Here is a 19,544-nt window from a genome sequence, read left to right as displayed (position 1 = left end):
GGCGCGCGCTCGTGTCCCCGCTCGCTTCTAACTTTTATTTCTTCTCTTCTTTTTCGGAGCGTAATATTTAACAGCTCCCGGCGGAACAATTTCGGTGTGCTTGTTTCTTTTCAACGCGGAGCTTGTCCAGCAGATTTTAGGTGGTACATTTATCGTTTGTGGAGGATGAGTCTCTCGACTTTGCTAGCACTAGCTGAGCTGTTGTGGCTTCCTTGAAGTCTCGTATCTGAAGGTAAAGCACGGCGCCGCACGCAACTGGGCTAGCGTCACTAAAGACGTGGATGGTAACCTGCAGATTCTTGTCCAGAAGGGTTTGGCCAAAATGTCTCTTCCAGCTGATTAACAGTTCTGAGGCCTTTAGTCCACGCTGTCCACTCTATATATAAGAGACTCAGGAAGTGGCGCACCCCAGGTGTATTTCTCTAACCACAGCCTTTGTATAAATAGCTTGACTGCCAGCACGAACGGTGCTAAGAATCCAAAAGGATCGTACATGAGTGAGGCGAAGCTTAAAATCTATCTCTTCGTAACCTGTTGTTCGCTCAACGGTTCAAGCATCTTCGTTAGTGATAGCTTTAAGATGTCTTTGTCGGTATCCCAAACGACACCAAGAATCTTCTTTTTGTTTTCTACATCGAACTGTACCTTTAAGTCTCTACTATTGTAAAAGTTTCGTTAGTGTCCATCATTTGCCGTCCACTTTCTTAGATTCATTCCTGCCTCTTTCAAGATACTGAAGCAATGGCTAACGACTTGCTGCGCTTCTTCTTTGTTCTGTGCCCCGATGACCAAGTCATCTACGTAGAAATGATTTTTTCAATAGTTTGGCAGTAGAAGGGTATTTGTTTTCTACCAGTTGGAAGTGGTGTTGCAGAGTTTGAGCAAGGATAAAGGGACTGCTGCAGGCGCCAAAAGGAACCCTTGTCATGCGTAGTTCTTCAATATTGGAAGACCCTTCTTCAAACCAGAAGTAACGGAACGAGTCTCGGTCGTGTTCAGCCAGCGACACTTGAAGAAACGCTTTTTCGATGTCGGCGGAAATTCCAATCTTGAAGCTGCGAAACTTCAGCAGTAAGTCGAGGATGTTGGGGTTCAAATTCGACTCTGTCCACAAGACGTCGTTGAGTGAAGGTGAGTCCGAAGCACGAGAAGAGGCGTCGAATACCACCCGTACTTTAGTCGTAGTTCTGTCGCGCCGCGTTACTGCTTCGGAGTGGCATATAGTACGTGATAAGTTTATTCGTACTGTCCGTTGTGACCTTCTCAGCGAAGTCTTTGTTATAGTAGCTCCTAATGGCACTGTCCTCTTCCTTCTGAAACTCTGGTTCTCCATGTAGCGTACTCTGCAAGGACTCCAGCCTCTTTAACGCGACGTTCCGGTTATTTTTAAGCTGAGAACAATTGCTGCACCACGGCAGTTCAACTTGAAAGCGACTATTGTTTCTAATAGTTGATTGCACGAAGTGCTTCAGGAAGTATTCGTCATCTTTCGAAACTCCCTCTTCGTTAGTCAGTCCCGGATGTTCTACTTCCCAGAAAGACCTCAGTTGCTGGGAAACATTGGCTTCCGTTAGCCGTATTTTAAAGTTCCTTACGGTTTCCGGCTTGTAGAACTTAGGTGGACTGCTGGTATCTCCATCAAGTGTCCATCCTATGATAGTTTCGATGGTGGTCGAGGAATCGGCCAGTCGATGAATTCTTCCGCAGTCGAGCTACGATTAATAGTCTGCACCTATAAGCACGCTTATTCCAGGCTCAGGTGAGACCTGAACAGCGTTGACGTCAGCCAAACGTAAGTTCTTGCTTTTCAACTTTGTAAGTACATTTGTTTTGGTCAATGCTGACAAGTCATTGCATATTTCGGGAACCTATATAGCCTCTACTTCAAGGGAGTTTGAGTCCTACTGGCTATGCAGCGTGACTCGTACTCTCCTATAATATTTCCGCGGTGCTGAGACGTTTCCAAATCCCGAGATGGTGAGCTGCTCTTCGGCTAACACAGTGGCTTTCAGCTTCCTAGATGATTCTTCCGTGATGAAGCTGCGTTGACTGTCACCATCAACCAACATTCTGCCTCCAGTGCCCAGAACCAAAACTTGGGCGGTCTACTGAAGAACTGTGTACTTTAGCGAGCCTGTTGACGAGCTGGAAACAGTTGTCTGCGTTTCTGTATTCTGCTTCCATTTTGGGTGACACATCGTGGTGATATATCGCGCCTTGCATTTCGCACAGCTCAGGTGGACCTCTCTGCCTTTCTGTAAATAAATTTTTCTCTCTCTCTTAGTCTTTTCCAGCTTCGGCGTTCCTTAGCATTGTGAAATCGTCTAGCGCAACGGAAACAGCATCCCAATTTGTGTAGTTTCTCTTTTTTCTCGTCTAATGTTAGTTCCGTTGGGCAGACATCCACCGAGTGATCTTTGTCTTCGAATAGTATACAACTCTCTAGAGTCAGTTTCACGGTTAACATAGACGCAGAACCTTGGAAATACTCATTAGATTGTCGTCTTGCGGTTGAGACTTGTTCTCTCTTGTCAGAAATCGTCATTGTAGCCTTTACCCGGCTTCTTACTTCAAGGCTCAAGAAGTCTAGAATAACAGGCATTTCATTTAGCCTGTCACTAGTAACGCCTGTATTTGTCGAAGACAAGGTGCCCTGAGTATAATGGAGTAAAATTTCTTGCGGAAGATTTTGTATTATAGCAGCTTTCAGAAGCACTCCATATTGTTTTTCTTCGGCGCCAAGGTTATGCAGGGATCTCACGTGAGTCTGCACTTCTTCATGCAACCATTGAAGCCCTTGGAAATCTTCGCAAGAAAGATCTTTACGTAGGTTTAGAAGACGACGCATGTGGTCGTTAACAATCAGCGACTTCTGACCGAATCTTTCTTTGAGAAGTTCTGTAGCCGTGCTATAGCTTTCGTTAGTTGTCGACAGGCCGCTGATGACACCTTCCGCTTCACCCATCAAGTAGCTCCGAAGATACTTCAATTTGTCTACATCTGTGATATACAGGTTCTGCTGAACGGTAGACTCAAATTGATCCAAAAATTCTGACCGTTTAATGGGGTCACCATGAAACTTCGGCTCATCGAGCTTAGGTAGCTTAACGTGTGCGCGCGTGCTTGATGAAAGTCATCGTGAGATGCGCACGTAGTCGTTATTTGCAGAGCGGATAAAATGCGTTCAGCACGGGATTTCGCGAGGACGATAGATTCTTGATACTGTCCGACGCTTTGAAGCTCATCTTCAAGGTTATGAACGGTAACATGCTCTTCTACTTGGTTATCAAGGTCCGTAAGCACAGTTTCATTTACCTTCAATAGAATAATTTGGTCGGTCAGCTCACCAGATGGTGTTGGTTCCGTCTGCAAAGAGTTGTCATGTCGTTGATGATCTTGGTGACCGCCGCTCTAACGGTAGCACGCTTTTGTCGTAATCTTTCCATGTCGTCACGTCGATAATCGGAGGCATGACGACGTGGATCGTTCTTCGATTCTGTCGCAGCGTCGTCGCGTTGATCGCGTTGGTCGGTCGTCCTCTTCAGGGAGCTCGCTTGATCGTCAGGGGTCTTCAACTGTAGATCTGATATCCTGGTCACGGCCCCATACTGTTGAAAACGGAGCCGAAGTAGAGAACGTCTTGTTTATTTGAAGTTTGCAAAAACAACTAAAGAAATGCAGGCGCGCGCTCGTGTCCACGCTCGCTCCTAACTTCCTCTTCTTTTCTTTTTCGGAGCATAATATTTAACATTATTAAATACTTTTCGTTCTGTTCTACCTGAAATTCGCATGGTTAGGCCATCGGCGTACGCTATGATAGTTACTGCTGTGGAGGCAAAAAAATATCAATAATGTATGGAATGAAGAGGAGAGGCCCTAAAATGCTTCCCTGCGGTACACCATACCGGATGGGCGCTATTCTAGAAAATGTGCGGTTATGAACAACCATCTGTTTTCAGTGTTTCAGGTAGGATTCCAAGAATCTTAGCCTATTTCCTCTTATCCCATAGTGCTCGAGGTTTTGCATTAGTAGGTCGTGATTCAGGAGATCAAATGCTTTTGAAAAGTCTACATATATCCCGAATTCCTTTGCTTCAAATCCGTCAATTATAATGTATTTTCGCTTCATGAGTGCTACTTCTGTGGACATTTTTTATCGGCAACAGAATTGACAATCAGATAAGACACCATGTTCATTAAGAACTTGATAATTCTACCATATATCACTTTTTCTAGGCATTTTGATAACACTGGAAGTATTGAGATTGGTATTGGAAATTTGATGCGGCACCCCCTTTATGGATGACTGTAACTTCCGTTACCTGCATTTCTTCTGAAAAAACTGCTGTGCATCAACACTGGAGCTAACAAACCCACAACTTACTTAGGTTTGATTTGAAATCCATCGCTGTCTTCAGCTTTATTTGTTCTAAGATACGAAAACGCTGTAAATAAATCACTTTTCGTTGTGGTAAACATAAGAAGCGAGTGTGAAACGCCAGGGGCGTGATGTACGCGATTTGTGGAGCAACACAACGTTTCGGTAAAGTTAAACAAAAAAATATTAGGTTCTTTAGAGAGGTCTTCTCCACTTAGTACAGGGCCATCCTTCATAAGCGACGTAATAGTGTTTTTAGAAATGCAGTTTAGTATGTTATTTAGATGGTCCCATTGGTTTTTCACACTGTTAGGTGAATTTGAAAATGCCTTCTTACAATACTGTATTTTAGCTACTCTGAGTTCCCAGTTTAAAAGGATGCGATATTTTTTGTATGTCTGCAATTTTGAAAGTTCTCTAGGTTTGAAAAGCTGAACGAACAGTTTACCTTTCGTTTTTATGTCGCGCATTAGTTCGCACGTGATTCAAGGCTTGCTGGCTTTTTGTTTTCGAGTGCGTTGTAATGGAAAGCATTTGTCATACACAGGTTTGATTTTTGTTATGAGTGCATTGTACGAATCATCTACGTTGTTCATAGACAACACATCGCACCACTGAAGTGCAGTAACTGCAGTTCGTAAACGGTCTAAAGTAATTGTATCGATTCGCTGATGTTGCAAAGAATTACTGGTAGAAGTTTGATGAGGGCTGCACATAGAAAAAATATCACCGCCCCTTCTAGTCCGTAAGATGGTCGAACAGCGAAGCTGTGTTAATTGCACCGAGTGTTACACCAACAAGTCAAACTTCGCAGGCAGTCTATATTGTAAAATTTTTCACCTTTATTTCTCCTCATTTTCGCTTTTGCATGCTTCACGTGGTGACCATGCTTTAGGAGTGCTTTTTCTATTGCGGTTCTCCCAGTGTTGTTTTTTTGCGCGTTTCACCGCTGACTCTTGCTGACGCTCGCGGTAGGCGGCTTCTTCCTCAGGAGTACGCACTACTAGTGGCCTTCCCATAGTTGTAGCTGAGATGCAATGTGGGGAACCACTAATCCAACTCCAGTGGTGGGTGCAAGGCCCACCACTGGAGATTCGGACGGTGCAATCGTTTTGACGACTCGCTGGATTGGCTCGACCATAGACATCGCTGCTGGCACTTTCTGCTGGCGCGAGAAGTGCCGGCAACCACGCGCTTCTAGTATCACGTTTCAATCGCTTGGCACTATTCGTTAGCCGCAAACTGCCAGTTCACTTGTTCATTTTTCGGCAGGGTAGAATGGTCGATAAATTCGATGCCGATCTGGCTCGATCGTCGAAAATGCACCGTGTGACAGCCGAACGAGATTCGCGCATAAGATAGCATTCTCACAGGGGCACAAGGGAAAAGGGGTCACTCCACTTTTCCCCGGTTGAGCTCTTCTATTTCTCACCCGCTAGGTCGTGTGGCCCCTTTCTAGCGAAGCCAGACGACAACGGCTTTTGGCTTTTTACAGCTTCGCTGTAAAAAGCCAAATACAGGACTATGATCACTCATGTCAAAAAATATTGTACCGGAAGTCGTTTGGCCACCAGCATTATCGCTCATTCACACCGGCGACTTGAGGAGGTCACGCGACCATTGGCGACTCGCGACCAAAAAGCGACCGAAGGCGACTGATGTTCACAGCGGCAAGCCCCGCTGAGCGCGACCCGCAAGTCGCAATCCCGGAGATTATCGTCATTAGAGAGAACTCCCGAAATCTACGTGGAATTTGCCGCGACGCCGCAGGAGGCCGAATGTAGACACATGAAAGATCACTTCCGGTGCGCCGCTGATTGGTTTATCAGCTTCGTGACCACGGTAACGCGACTTCAAAAATCGAGCAGCGAGCGACTAGCCCAAAATGGTCGCTTTTCGAGAAAAGCGACCATTTGTGACCAACTTGGTCGCGCGACCACTGTCAGTCGCCGATGTGAATGAGCCTTTAGTGATTATAATAAGTATGGTTGTGAAACTGGAGCATGTAACACGCGTCGGGGCATCGATAAGATTAGGAAAACCGTAAGCATGTAACGATGATGCAAATTCTTTTTCTCAGTGATACAACTTGTATGTCAATGTTAATATCGCCACAAAAGAATAAACGAAGCTGATTTTTTTAGACGTAATGTAGGAGACCCTCTAAAAGATTAAGGCATTTTTCTATGTCACCGTCCGGTCGGCAGTACAGCACAAAAAAGAAACATTGTGTGCATCTTCACCTTTTAACATTTCAATGTCTGGGCTGGACAATGTAAAGTTCTCGTTTACCATAATCTTCCGTCTCAACCGAGTCTCACTAAACATAATAACGTCAAAATCGGTATCTAAGGCGTCAAAGAGGCACTGCAACTCGTCAGTTTTATTGTACGCCGAGTGGCAGTTCCTGTGAAATAAAACTTTTAAACTATTTTCACCTGTGAGTGCTTTTAGTGCCCGTGACGCAACAAGCTCGTGACAATTCGTCTTGAGTGTTTTAGGGTATTTTTGCCAAATAAGATGTGTTTGAAACTTTTAATGCGCGGCTACTTTGATCTTTTCCGCATAGTTTTGGCCTCCGCGAACCCAGACAAATTTCCCGTCTGCATCGCGTTTCTTGTTTATGGCTTGTGCAAACAAGCATTTACGATCCGGACAGAAATGCTCATTTACGTATGCAGGCGCCTTTGTTGCAAAACCAAGTTCCTCGCATAAGAACCCATTTTTTCTGGCCTTATAGAGAGCTGCGTTCCGCTTTTGCCGGTGAAGGAACTGAGCTATTATTTTCTTTTCTGACGCGTTGCCCGGCACAGTGATTCTAAGGCATACTTCAATGCCTGCCGCGGTAATATCTTCACCAATTGTCTTACCAGTCTTTGACATTATCTCAGTCAACTTTTCGCCAACTTCCACTGGTATTCCTTTTACTTCAACATTGGCATTACGTAAGTATGGTTCACACTATAACAAATGCCCTTCCCTTGTTATACCCTGAGCAGCAAGCATGTCCCATCGTTTCCTGAGACGTGTTTTCATCTTTCAGTTGTTGTCTTCTGCAAGAACTTTCTTTTGATTGGCCTGAACAGTGCCATACTTCTTGTCAATTAAAAATAAACTGGATCTGAGTTTCGTGAGTTGATTTCGCATGTCGCGCTCAAAAGAATCTTTGAAAGCTTTGAATTCAGCTCTTATTTCCTTCTTCAAATCATCAAGCACGGGAACTAGCTCTTTGCTTAATTTAGCCATGCCACTTTGAAGCATGCATCGATGTCCTGCAAGTGTAATCAGGTACAGTACAGCAAAGGAAGGTGTCACAGGCGCGTTTCCACAGTGGCAGCAGTGGCACGACAGTCCACCGAATACCAGTGCAAATTATAAAGCCGTAAAATCTGCATTGCAAAGAGGAAGACCGGACGAAATGTGGCCGTGCCGTTCGCGCCACTGCTGCCGCGTGAACAAGGATGCGTGCACGTATTTATGCTGCGATGCTTGTCGACGTGGCGAACTGCATGCCGGGTGCTCGATGCTATGCGCAGACTCCAAGGACGGCAAAAACACTCCTTTCATCGCAGAAGTTGAATATCCAACAATGTAGGTGTAGAGCAGCAGTAGGGAATGTCCAAGTAGAATAGCCATTTGTTCAGTCTTGTACATCAGCACGATATATGCTCAAAAAAGAAACTTACGGCAAGTGCCCTGAGTCATGTGTGCTACATGTATGTATTGATAGACCGGGGGGTCTTCGAGGTCGACTGCCCACGATAGGGGCAGTGGCGTGGCCAGAATATTCGTTAAGGGGGGGGGGGGGGGGGGGGTCACGTTGCAGCTCGGCCTCCTCGTTATGGAATTTGTTGAGGGATCAAATACATGAATAATAACTGCAATGCCATTGCCAAATATGCCTGCAAACGAATTTGATCGCTACGCACTGTAAGACAAGTAAAATACGTATTTTTTTCATGAAAGCATATACTCGCATGTCCCAAAAATTGTACCTGAAATAACTGATATCTATGCTTCCACGTTTTTTGTCTATTTACCAAGTTAAGAAAATATCGCAAGAACTTTAGAACTATATCAGTTCGAAACCAGCAAATCAGTGCATGCCGCTGATATGAAAAATGTAAAAGCCATGAAATGAACAAGTTGAGGACAAATATTTTAATGAAACTTTGTCATTCAAGAACCTTGTTTACATTTCTGTACATACGCAACGGCCAGGGAAAAATCTAAATGGCGCTGTTCTTTGTTCTAATGTATTGCGTAGGAGCAGCTGTCACCGGTCGTGTATTGTGAGTAACTGCACCGAAATTGTAGTCGGAACAGAGCGCACATATAAAAAGCAGTGTTCTGCAAAGTGTACGAGGGCGAATCAAATGAAAGTGAGCCGATGTGAATATATGATAAACGGTGTACTTTAATTAAATGTAGTCTACATGACCATTTAGACATTTGTCCCACTGACTAACCGGTAGTGGGGTTCACGTCTTATAGAATTCCTTGGGTTGCTGCTTCAAAAAGTCTGCAACTGACTCTTTCACGTCATCGTCCTACATGAATTTGGTTCCATTGAGCTGTTTTTTTTTCAATTGTCCCAAGATGTGGAAGTCGCAAGGCGACAGGTTCGGGCTGTATTGCAGATGTTGCAGCGTTTCCCACTTCAACTTTGCCAGTTTTCTTAAATTAAAAATTAAATTATGGGGTCTTACGTGCCAAAACCACTTTCTGATTACGAGGCACGCCGTAGTGGAGGACTCCGGAAATTTCGACCACCTGGGTATCTTTAACGTGCGCCTAAATCTAAGTACACGGGTGTTTTCGAATTTCGCCTCCTTTGAAATGCGGCCGCCATGGCCGGGATTCGATCCCGCGACCTCGTGCTCAGGAGCCTAACACCATAGCCACTGAGCAACCACGGCGGCTGCCAGTTTTCTGTTAACCACATCAGCGCCGTAGGGACGGGCATTGTCGTGGAGCAATATGACCGGATTCGTCAAATTTCCACGTCGTTTGCTCTTGATTGCGACACGCATCCCATCCGGCATTTCACAATATCGGAAATGATTGGTATACTCTCCAGGTCTAGCAAATTCTATCAGTAATGGCCGCTCGAAAAAAAAAGTCAACAAAACCTTTCCGGCGGAAATCTTCCTTTGGAGTAGTGAATTCGAATGTCTCCACTGTAAGATTTGCCATCGTGTTGCAGGCTCGTAGTAGTGGCATTATGATTCGTCCCCGGTGAAAATTGCAGACGAGAAGTCGCCGCCCGCATTGTGATACCGGATCAGATGAGTCAAGGCAGCGCCGAACCTCTCAGTCTTCTGGCGGAGGTTCAAAATCTTAGGCATACGTTGCACACACAAGAGCCGATAACCGAGATTGTCGTGAATTATGTTGTAAAACGAACCGTGGCTGATGGTCGCACGCTCTGCCAGTTCATCGATGCTTATCTTCCGTTCTTATCTAATCAGCTCATTAACCCGTTGCAATTTTGTTGGGTATGATTGCAAGGTCGCTTTGGCCCGGTCTTGGATCGTATTTGCAACTTTCACGGCCTTCTTTGAACCATTTGCTCCAATGCTTCGCGGTGGCCAATGAAATACGACGTTCAATGTACAGGGCAGCCGTATGGCAAATAATTTCTTTCTTGGGAAACACCTTCAGCTGGCGAAAACCTCACGACACCATGCTCTTCAACTTTTGCAGTGTCCATTATGACACAGAACCATGTTCAAAGCAGTGTATTGGAGCATTAAAGAACATTTATCCTCACACCTGCCTGTCACTTTTGTATATGAGAGATGCCTGTGCGCTATGCGCATGCCTCGCAGGTAATGAACCGAACCATTATTGCGCGGGAAGGCTATACTGACTTTCATTTGACCCGCCCTCATACATTAGAAATGCGAAGATACAATGAAATATACAATTGCGAAGATACAGCTTGATAAAGGGCAAAAAAGTGTCACTGGAAACAAAGCTCACTGCACGTATACACAAAACCTCGCAACAAGATATTTAAATATCTTATTCTTGAATATCTTGGAGGCGAAAGCAGGACCATTGTCGGACACGATGACATCCGGCAACCCCTGGGCGGCGAAGACCTGTCGTAGCGCTGCAATGGTCGCGCCTGCTGACGGAGTGGTGACAGGTAGAACCTCCACCCACATTGAAAAGGCGTCCACAACCACCAGGAAGTAATGGCCCTTGAAGGGTCCCCCAAAATCCACATAAGGCGGGACCAGGGTCTCTGTGAGAACGGCCAGGGGGTGCTTTCCACATGAAGCGAGGCTCGCTGGTACTCCTGGCAGATTTGGCAGCTCTGCACCACATGCAGGCTGGCTTCTGGGTACTCTGGCAGACGAATTCCCAGTGCATGAATCCAGTTTCGGCCCAGTAGCGTCGGCGACGACCCCTTCGTTAAGTAGAGGGGAAGGGTTGCCTCGCTGTCCCCAAAACGAACGCTGACCTGTGCCTGACCCCTGGGTCAGGCACAGGAGAGTTGCCCGGAGGAGCTGCGCAGCATCACGCCCGAAGCCTCGATGGACACGCCGGGGAAGGTGCGCTTGAAGAGTTTCCTGGCCATTACTGAGTCGCTGGCCCCTGTGTCCAGCTCCATGGAAATGGGGTGCCCGCAGATTTCGACCGTCAGCGTGTATGGCGGCACAGACGGCGGTACAAAGCCTATGTGCCACATGTCAAAAATCGGCGGGTCCTCGGCCACGACGTAAAGCCTGGCAGCGGAAGAACTTGCGCCTGCTCCGCACGCCCCCGCCGCCTACGCTTGCGATAGCTACCCTGGCCGCGGGCTTGTGTCGTACCTGGGCTTGAATCAGGCTGCTGCTGCTGTTTGCTGTTCGTCCTCCCCCTTCAGCATACACGTGCCAGGTGCCCAGTTTTCCCGCACGTAAAGCATGGTGCTTGAGAGAACTCGCACTGTGTGGGAGAGTGGGCACCACCACAGCGACCGCAGCTACTGCCCTTTGTCGCGAACTCGTTGACCGCCGCTTCCACCGACGGTGTGCCAGTCGCACGGGCAATCTCGCCGGCGTCCTTGGCGGCAGCTTCTATTGCCAGCGAGGCCCTCACGGCGTCGTCCAGCGAAAGGTAGGGAAGCTCCAGGAGTCGCGTCTGCATGGCGGTGTTGTTGATGCCGCAGACGAAACGGTCCCGGAGCAACGAGTCCAGTTGGTCCCCGAAGGCGCAGGCACTGGCTAACCCTCGTAGCGCAGCAACGAACTGCCCGGGAGTCTCTCCTTCCCGGCGGCTCCGGTTGTTGAAGCGGAAGCGCTCCATTAGTGTGGACGGTGCTGGGTTGAAATGCGAGCGCAGTATGGCGAGCAGCTCACCCAGCGCCTTAATGTGCGGCGTGCCTGGCTTGAGAAGGTCGAGCAAGAGACTGAAGACGCGGGTCCCGCAGCTGACCAGGAAACTGTCCCGCTGTTTGGCGTCGGGTGTGTCGTTTGCCTGGAAGGACACGTGGACTTGCTCACTTGGCACACTTGGTCCGGTCCTCTTTCCCGACCTCGTTCTGGGGATTGCACGCAGTAGGTAGCCTGAAGGTGCAGCCGCATGCTTACTGTCATGCCACCGCACAGAGACAAGTGCCAGCCACCCCAGGTGCGCCGGTAACAGGATGGCAAGATCCCAGGCTATCATGATTGTTGTTGCCCGAAGAGTGCTGCTTCCACTACAGTTGACAACTGGCCTCGAGTGCCCGAAATTTCACTGGAACACCGGGCACCACTCGCCAGGTCCTCTCGAGCCTAGTGTGCGGAAGTCCTCACACTACATTGCCGAAGGACGCACCCACTAACGGAGGTGATGTCGACGCCATCACGTTGTCCTCTGCTTCTTCGACTTCTGGCTCCGATGCCGGAGTTCCGATGATGCCGGTGGCTCCGATGATGATTATGATGGCGGAGTTCCCATAATATTGATACATGCATATTGCGCGTTTCTTGTGGACGATGCACACGAGAGCCCCGACGAAGACAACGAACGCTCCCTGGCTCTCGAGCTGTCGGTTGTACTGGCCAGCGCTGCATTACCCTTTGTAAGTATACTTTCTAAATAGTCCCCAGTTGCTAATCTTTCGTTCGCATAACATTTTCACGCGACAGCGTTAAGGAGCTCGTCTCGCAGAAAAGCCGGTGTCGTCGGCGTCGGCGGCGTTGGCCGTGAGCGAAAAACTCCGGAAGGCAATTCATAAATAAAAACAACTTGCAAGATGGACTGGGTGGGAATCGAACCAGGGTCTCCGGAGTGTGAGACGGAGACGCTACCACCCAGCCATGAGTTCGATGGTTCAAAGCGGGACAAAAGCGCCTCTAGTGAATGCCGTTTTGCCTTAGAAACGGGCCGTAGAAAGGCATGCTGCGGTGTATATCTGTAATTATGAGCATGTAAATTACAGAAGTCGCAGTTAAACGAGTAGCGAAGTACGTTTCCGCTACAATGCTTGGCGCACACGCAGAGCCATCTTGCGGCAAACACAGAAGACCCCCTCCTCGCAATGTACGGCGCTGCCTCGACAGGTGGCGCGCCACTCGCCCACTTCTCCCCTTCGTCTCGTTTGAGCGCATTGGGGCCGTACGGGGACCGGTGCGAGGATGCGCCAAAGTTGTGCTGAGGACTTAGAAGTGTCGTATATGAAAACTGTCTTTGTGTGACTCAAGAGCATGCCGAGCGAAGGAGTGGGCGGTGCGAACGGGCTGCGATAACGCTATCGCATTCCACTCTTGAAGGCGAAGCTTAAGGGTCCTCCAATATTTTGGTGGAGGGTGCCGTTCCCCGTCCTCGCCACGGAGCTCCGTAGCGGCCGCCCCGTCCTGCATTCCGCCATGGCTCTCGGCGACACCTTGTCTGCTTCTACTCCTGCGACCCCGCAAACAATGTACGTTACGGTTACCAACCTCCGCTTTCCTGGCATATTCTCCGGCCAAGATAATGGCGACGTCGAGGACTGGCTCAACCTGTATGAGCGTGTTAGCCAAAGCAATCGCTGGGACCCTACCATTATGCTCGCGAATGTCCTATTCTACTTGGGCCGAACTCACGTCTAGTTCCGGACACACGAGGGCGAGATCTCTAGCCGGGATGCTTTCAAGGAGAAGCTCAGCGACCTCTTTGGAAATCCCATCGATCAGCAGCTGTCTGCTAGAAAAGAGCTTGCTACCAGAGTTCAGTCTTCTACTGAATTGTATGTCTCGTACATACAAGACGTGCTCGCTCTTTGCGGGAAAGCCGACGACAAAATAGCCGAGGTCGACAAAGTCGGCCACGTACTCAAAGGGATCGCGGACGATGGGTTCAACTTGTCGGTCTTCAACAATGTGTCCACCATCGACGTCATTGTCAAGGAATGCCGCCGCTTTGAGCTAGCCAAAATCCGCCGCGTCATTCCACAGTTCTTCCGGCTCCCTAACTCGGCTGCGACGTCGTCTTGCGTCGACCTTACCGCTTCACCACCCTTAAATGAGCACGTCACAGGTATTGTTCGCCGCGAGCTTGAGGCTACAAGTCCTGCGCCGTTCCATACACGCCCACTTGACCCCACCATCGACCAACCGGCCCCAGCGATCTCTCTCATTCAAGCAGTTGTGCGGCAAGAATTTGCAAACCTCGGTTTTCCTAGTGCCTGCTCTGTCTCCCGACCTGACGCCCGACCGGTGCCGACAGCTACGCCTCACAGCGATCTGTATTCACCTCCGAGATACCACAACCCTTCCGAGTGGAGAACTCCGGTCAACAAGCCCATTTGCTTCCGCTGCTTCCACAGTGGCCACGTCGCTCGCTACTGCCGCACCTACTGGACGTCACCGTATTCGAGATCCTTTTCCCCCGTCTCCTCGCCCATATGCCGACCCGCGCCGTCACTCGCCTCGCCGTATGCCTCCTACTTCAGGCGCATCCGTCGATGACAGTCGTCCCGCTCGCTCACCGTCACCTCAGCACCGTTGGTCCCCGTCGCCCCAGCCACGCCACTATTCGTCGCCGACATATTATGGACCCTCCCGGAAGGAAAACCGGACCATGGCTCCTGGGAGTAGTGCTGCGCTATCTTCGTCGAGTCGAAATCCTCCATTGACGCTCCCAACGAACCAGAACTTGATGTTCACGTCGACAGTCTCCCTTTGACGGCGTTTATAGATACTGGAACCTAGGTATCCGTAATGAGTTGTAACTTCCATCGTCGACTGAGGAAGGTTCTCACACCTCCTACTACTCGAGCCGTACGCATGGCGAATGGTAGCACTGTTGACGTCACTGGAATGTGTACTTCCCGTGTCAGTATCGCCGACCGACACGCTCCTGTTCTTTTTACAGTGCTGACCAATTGTCCCCATGACCTAATCCTCGGACTGGAGTTTCTTGCGGCGCATTCAGCTTTGATCGACTGTTCTGCCGGCACCCTTTGCCTCGAACTCCCTCTATTCGCGCATATTCGTGCCGAACTGCCGAACAACTTTAGTACGACCGCCTTCTTCCGCCTGCCGCCTAAAGCCTTGACAATCGTCGATTGGCTATCGTCTTTTCCTGTGCCCAATCGTGATTAGTGATTAAGGTGCCACACCTGTTCCTGATGTCATCTTCAAGCGCAATATCACTGTGCCCCACTCCATCGTCACCGTCGCCGATAACGGGACATGCCTCCCCGTCGTCAATTTTGGCCTGACAAAGGAAGTTCTACCCAAAGACATAACGGTTGCAACGCTGCGCGCTATAAGAGATGACCACGTCATGACGTTTTCAGTAGACGTCTGCTTAGATTCTTCACCATGTCCACAGGATGCTATTTGCCGTGACGCAACGTTTCGTCTCATGATTGCTGCGGACCTATTGTCTGAACAAGCAGCAGCTATGTGTCGCCTTTTCGTTTCCTATCACGACACCTTCGACCTCAACAATCGCCAATTGGGCCAGACTTCAATTGTTAAGCATCACAAATACTGGTGGTGCCAGTCCTATTCATCGCCGGCCATGTCGAGGTTCTGCTTTAGAGCGTAAGGTTATTCAAGATGAAGAGAACAAGATCCTTGCTAAAGGTATTGTCGAACCTTCGTCAAGCCCTTGGGCGTCGCCCATGGTACTTGTTAAAAAGAAAGATGGCACATGGCGTTTCTGCGTAGATTATCGTCATCTAAACCACATTACCAAGAAAGTCGTCTACCCTTTGCCTGGCATTGACGACGCCCTCGATTGTCTCCACGGTGCCAAATACTTCTCATCAATGGACCTTCGGTCGGGTTATTGGCAAATTTCTGGGGATCAATCTCCATCAGGTGGTTCGTCACCCCTGATGGTCTATATCAATTGAAGGTTATGCCATTCGGTCTATGCAACACCCCAGCAACGTTCGAACGTACGATGGACTCTTTGCTTCAAGGGTTCAAATGGTCAACACGCCTCTGCTACCTAGACGACGTTCTCGTATTTTCACCTACATTTGAGACGCACCTTGAGCGCTTATCAGCTGTCATTTAAGTATTCCGCGAGGCTGGACTGCAACTAAATTCATCGAAGTGTCACTTCGGTCGTCAGCAGATTACAATGCTGGGCCACGTCGTCGACGCTTCCGGTATTCCATCACACCCGGAGAAAATTCGTGCTGTCACGCCTTTTCCTGTACCTCAGTCTGTCAAAGACGTCCGAAGTTTTGTAGGACTCTGTTCCGACTTCCGACGCTTCGTTAAAGACTTCGCAGCGATTGCCCGACGGCTTACTGATCTTCTGTAGAAGGGCGTGCCGTTTACGTGGGGTCCCGCTAAACTGCCGCGTTTGCCCAGATTACCAACATTCTCATCACGCCACGTGTACTCCCCCACATTGGCCCGTCCTCTCCTACAGAGGTGCGTACCAATGCCAGTTGCCACGGTATCGGAGTCGTGTTAGCCCAGCGCCAACAGGGTCAAAGATCGTGTTATCGCCTACGCTAGCCGCCTCCTCGCAGCAACGGAGCGCAACTATTCGATTAGAAATCGTGAATGCCTGGCTCTCGTCTGGGCGCTTTCCAAATTCTGCCCGTAGTTGTATGGCACGCACTTCTCTGTAATCACGGACCACCATGCGCTCTGTTGGCTTTCCTCACTCAAGGATCCTACCGGCCGGCTTGGTCGCTGTGCTCTGCGGCTGCAAGAATATTCCTATGCAATAGTGTGCAAGTCGAGCCGATTACATCAAGACGCAGACTGTTTATCATGCTATCCAGTAGACGAACCACCTGCCGACCCTGACTCCGATGCCGACGTTTGCGTTTTCTTCGTTTTTCAGGTGCTACACGTTGCCAACGAGCAACACCGTGATGCCACCTTGCACGCCATCATTGATGGCTTGGAATCTTCGTCTTCTGATTCGTCCCTTCACTTGTTTGTTCTCATAGATTGTGTATTATACCGGCACAATGTACGCCACAACGGTCCTGCCCTACTCCTCGTCATTCCCAAGCGCCTCCGGTCAGCTGTTCCTCAAGAACTTCACGATTTACCAACGGCAGGTCACCTTGGCGTCTCCCGCACCTATGACCGGTTTCGCCGACGCTTCTGCTGGCCAGGTCTTGTCCGCTCCGTCCGGAAATAGGTTGCGGCGTGTGAGATATGCCAGCGCCGAAAAACACCAGCGACGCTGCCTGCTGGGTGCCTTCAACCGCTCGACATTCCTTCGGAGCCGTTCTTTCGCGTTGGCCTAGATTTACTTGGTCCTTTCCCTCTATCCACGTCTGGCAAACAGTGGATCGCTGTGGCGATATATTATGCCACACGCTACGCCATCACCCTAACCCTTCCAACGAGCTGCGCCACGGATATCGCCGATTTTATTTTACGCGACTTGATTCTGCAGCATGGCGCTCTACACCAACTGCTCACTGATTGTGGTCGGACATTTCTTTCTAAAGTCATCGCCGACATCCTGCAGTCCCGCTCAACCAAGCACCAAGCTGACTACGTCTTACCATCCACAGACTAATGGTCTCACGGAGCGTCTGAATCGTACCCTAACAGACATGCTTGCAAAGTATGTCTCGTCCGACCATACTGATTGGGACCTTGCCCTACCCTATGTCACTTTTGCATATAATTCTTCGCGTCACGACACTGCCAGTTATTCCCCGTTTTTTCTGTTGTTCGGCCGAGAACCCACATTGCCACCGGACGCATCTGTTCCGTCCGCTTTAGCAGAGACCAGCGAGTATGCACTTGACGCCATCACCAAGGCAGCCCAAGCACGCGAAATTGCCCACGCTCGCCTCCCGGCCTCGCAAGAGAAGCAATGGCGTTTGTACGATCGCCAACACAGAGACGTCCACTTTTCACCTGGATCTCTGGTACTCCTGTGGTCCCCGATTTGTCATGTTGGCCAGTAAGAAAAACTCCTGTCTCGGTACACAGGCCCACATCGAGTGCTGCGTGCCGTGACTCCAGTTACGTACGAAATCGCCCCAGTCAGTACCAGTGCCTCATCTGCCCCGAATTCTACTGACGTTTTGCATGTCGCACGCCTCAAACCATATTACTCTCCTGTTATCACCGATATTTAGATGCACAGGGACGGTGCTTCCGCCGCCGGAGATAATGATACTTGCACATTGCGTGTTTCTTGCGGGCGATGCACCCGGGCGCCCCGACGAAGACGACGCACGGTCTCTGGCTCTCGAGCTGTCGACTGAATTGGCCAGCACTGCATTATCCTTTGTAAATAGTCTCCAGTTCTTAATCCTTCGTTCGCGTAACAATATATATATATATATATATATATATATATATATATATATATATATATATATATATATATATATATATACATTTATATATATATATATATATGTATATATATAGTTTACAGTACAGTTATATCCCTCGCGAAAAAGGAAGGTACGACAACACATAGCGCGGCTTTAGACGCTGGACATGCACAATTTAACGTCCTCGACGGCGATGATCCAAAGGTAGCTCGAGGGGTTCCACGATATAGTTAACTGAAGACGTTTGGTTGATCACGCGGTATGGGCCCTGGTACTTCGACGCGAGCTTCGGTGACAGTCCAGGGGTAGGGGCTGGAATCCAAAGCCACACTAGCGAGCCAGGAGCATAGGATACAGAGGCATGGGAAATTTCTCGATGGTGCTTCTGGCGTTGCTGTTCTTCTGCCGTAAATAGAGCAGGCATTCATAGGCAGCTTGTGACACTCTTCTGCGTGTGCGACAGCTTCGGACAAGGTAGTGGTTTCCGTGGTGTCATGGCGGTACGGAAGGATAGAATCCATTGCGGAAAAAGGTTCGCGTACGTACAGGAGAAAGAAGGGCGAAAATCCCGTGGTAGTCTGCGTGGCGGTATTATAAGTGTAGGTCAGAAATGGTAGAACATGGTCCCATTTGCTTTCGTCGGATGCAATGTACATCGCCAGCATGTCACCAAGAGTGCGATTAAAGCGCTCGGTCATGCCATTTGTCTGCGAATGATATGCAGTAGTGGTGCGATGAATGATGCGGCATTCTTTGAGGAGAGCCTCGATGACGTCGGAGAGGACGACGCGGCTTCTGTCACTAAGTAATTCACTGGGAGCTCCGTGGCGAAGGATGATGTGGCGCAGGAGAAACAAGGCGACGTCACGTGCAGAAGCGCTGGACAAAGGGGAAGTTTCCGCATAGCGCGTAAGATGGTCGATGGTCACGATATGTTTGACTGTATTGAAACTGCTTATGCTTCTAATTGTTCTTGTAATTGTCATTTGTGATCGGACTGTCTTATCGTTTATTTGCTGATATGTTTATATAACTGAATCAAGATAACAAATCGTCGTGTCACTGCTGTTGTAAGGGGTGGCTAGAGCTTAGTCAAGCTGCACAGATGCAGCTTTTTTCTCTGGCCCCCTATTTTCGCAGTAACAATGTATTGTCTGCGGCGAAAATAAAACTTGATTGATTGATTGATTGATTGATTGATTGATTGATTGATTGATTGATTGATTGATTGATTGATTGATTGATTGATTGATTGATTGATTGATTGATTGATTGATTACCCAGCGATTGCCGTCTGATGTGGTTGGCAGAGGTCCATAAGTGTCCATGCCTACTCGGTCAAAGGCACGTGCTGGGCAAGGCACCGGCTACAACGGGGCGGTTGAACGACGAGGGGGATGTTTGCGGCGTTGGAAAACGAGG

The sequence above is a fragment of the Dermacentor andersoni genome, chromosome 6 (assembly GCF_023375885.2).
Source record: "Dermacentor andersoni chromosome 6, qqDerAnde1_hic_scaffold, whole genome shotgun sequence".
Taxonomy (NCBI): Eukaryota; Metazoa; Arthropoda; class Arachnida; order Ixodida; family Ixodidae; genus Dermacentor; species Dermacentor andersoni.
This window is presented reverse-complemented; position numbering follows the sequence as displayed.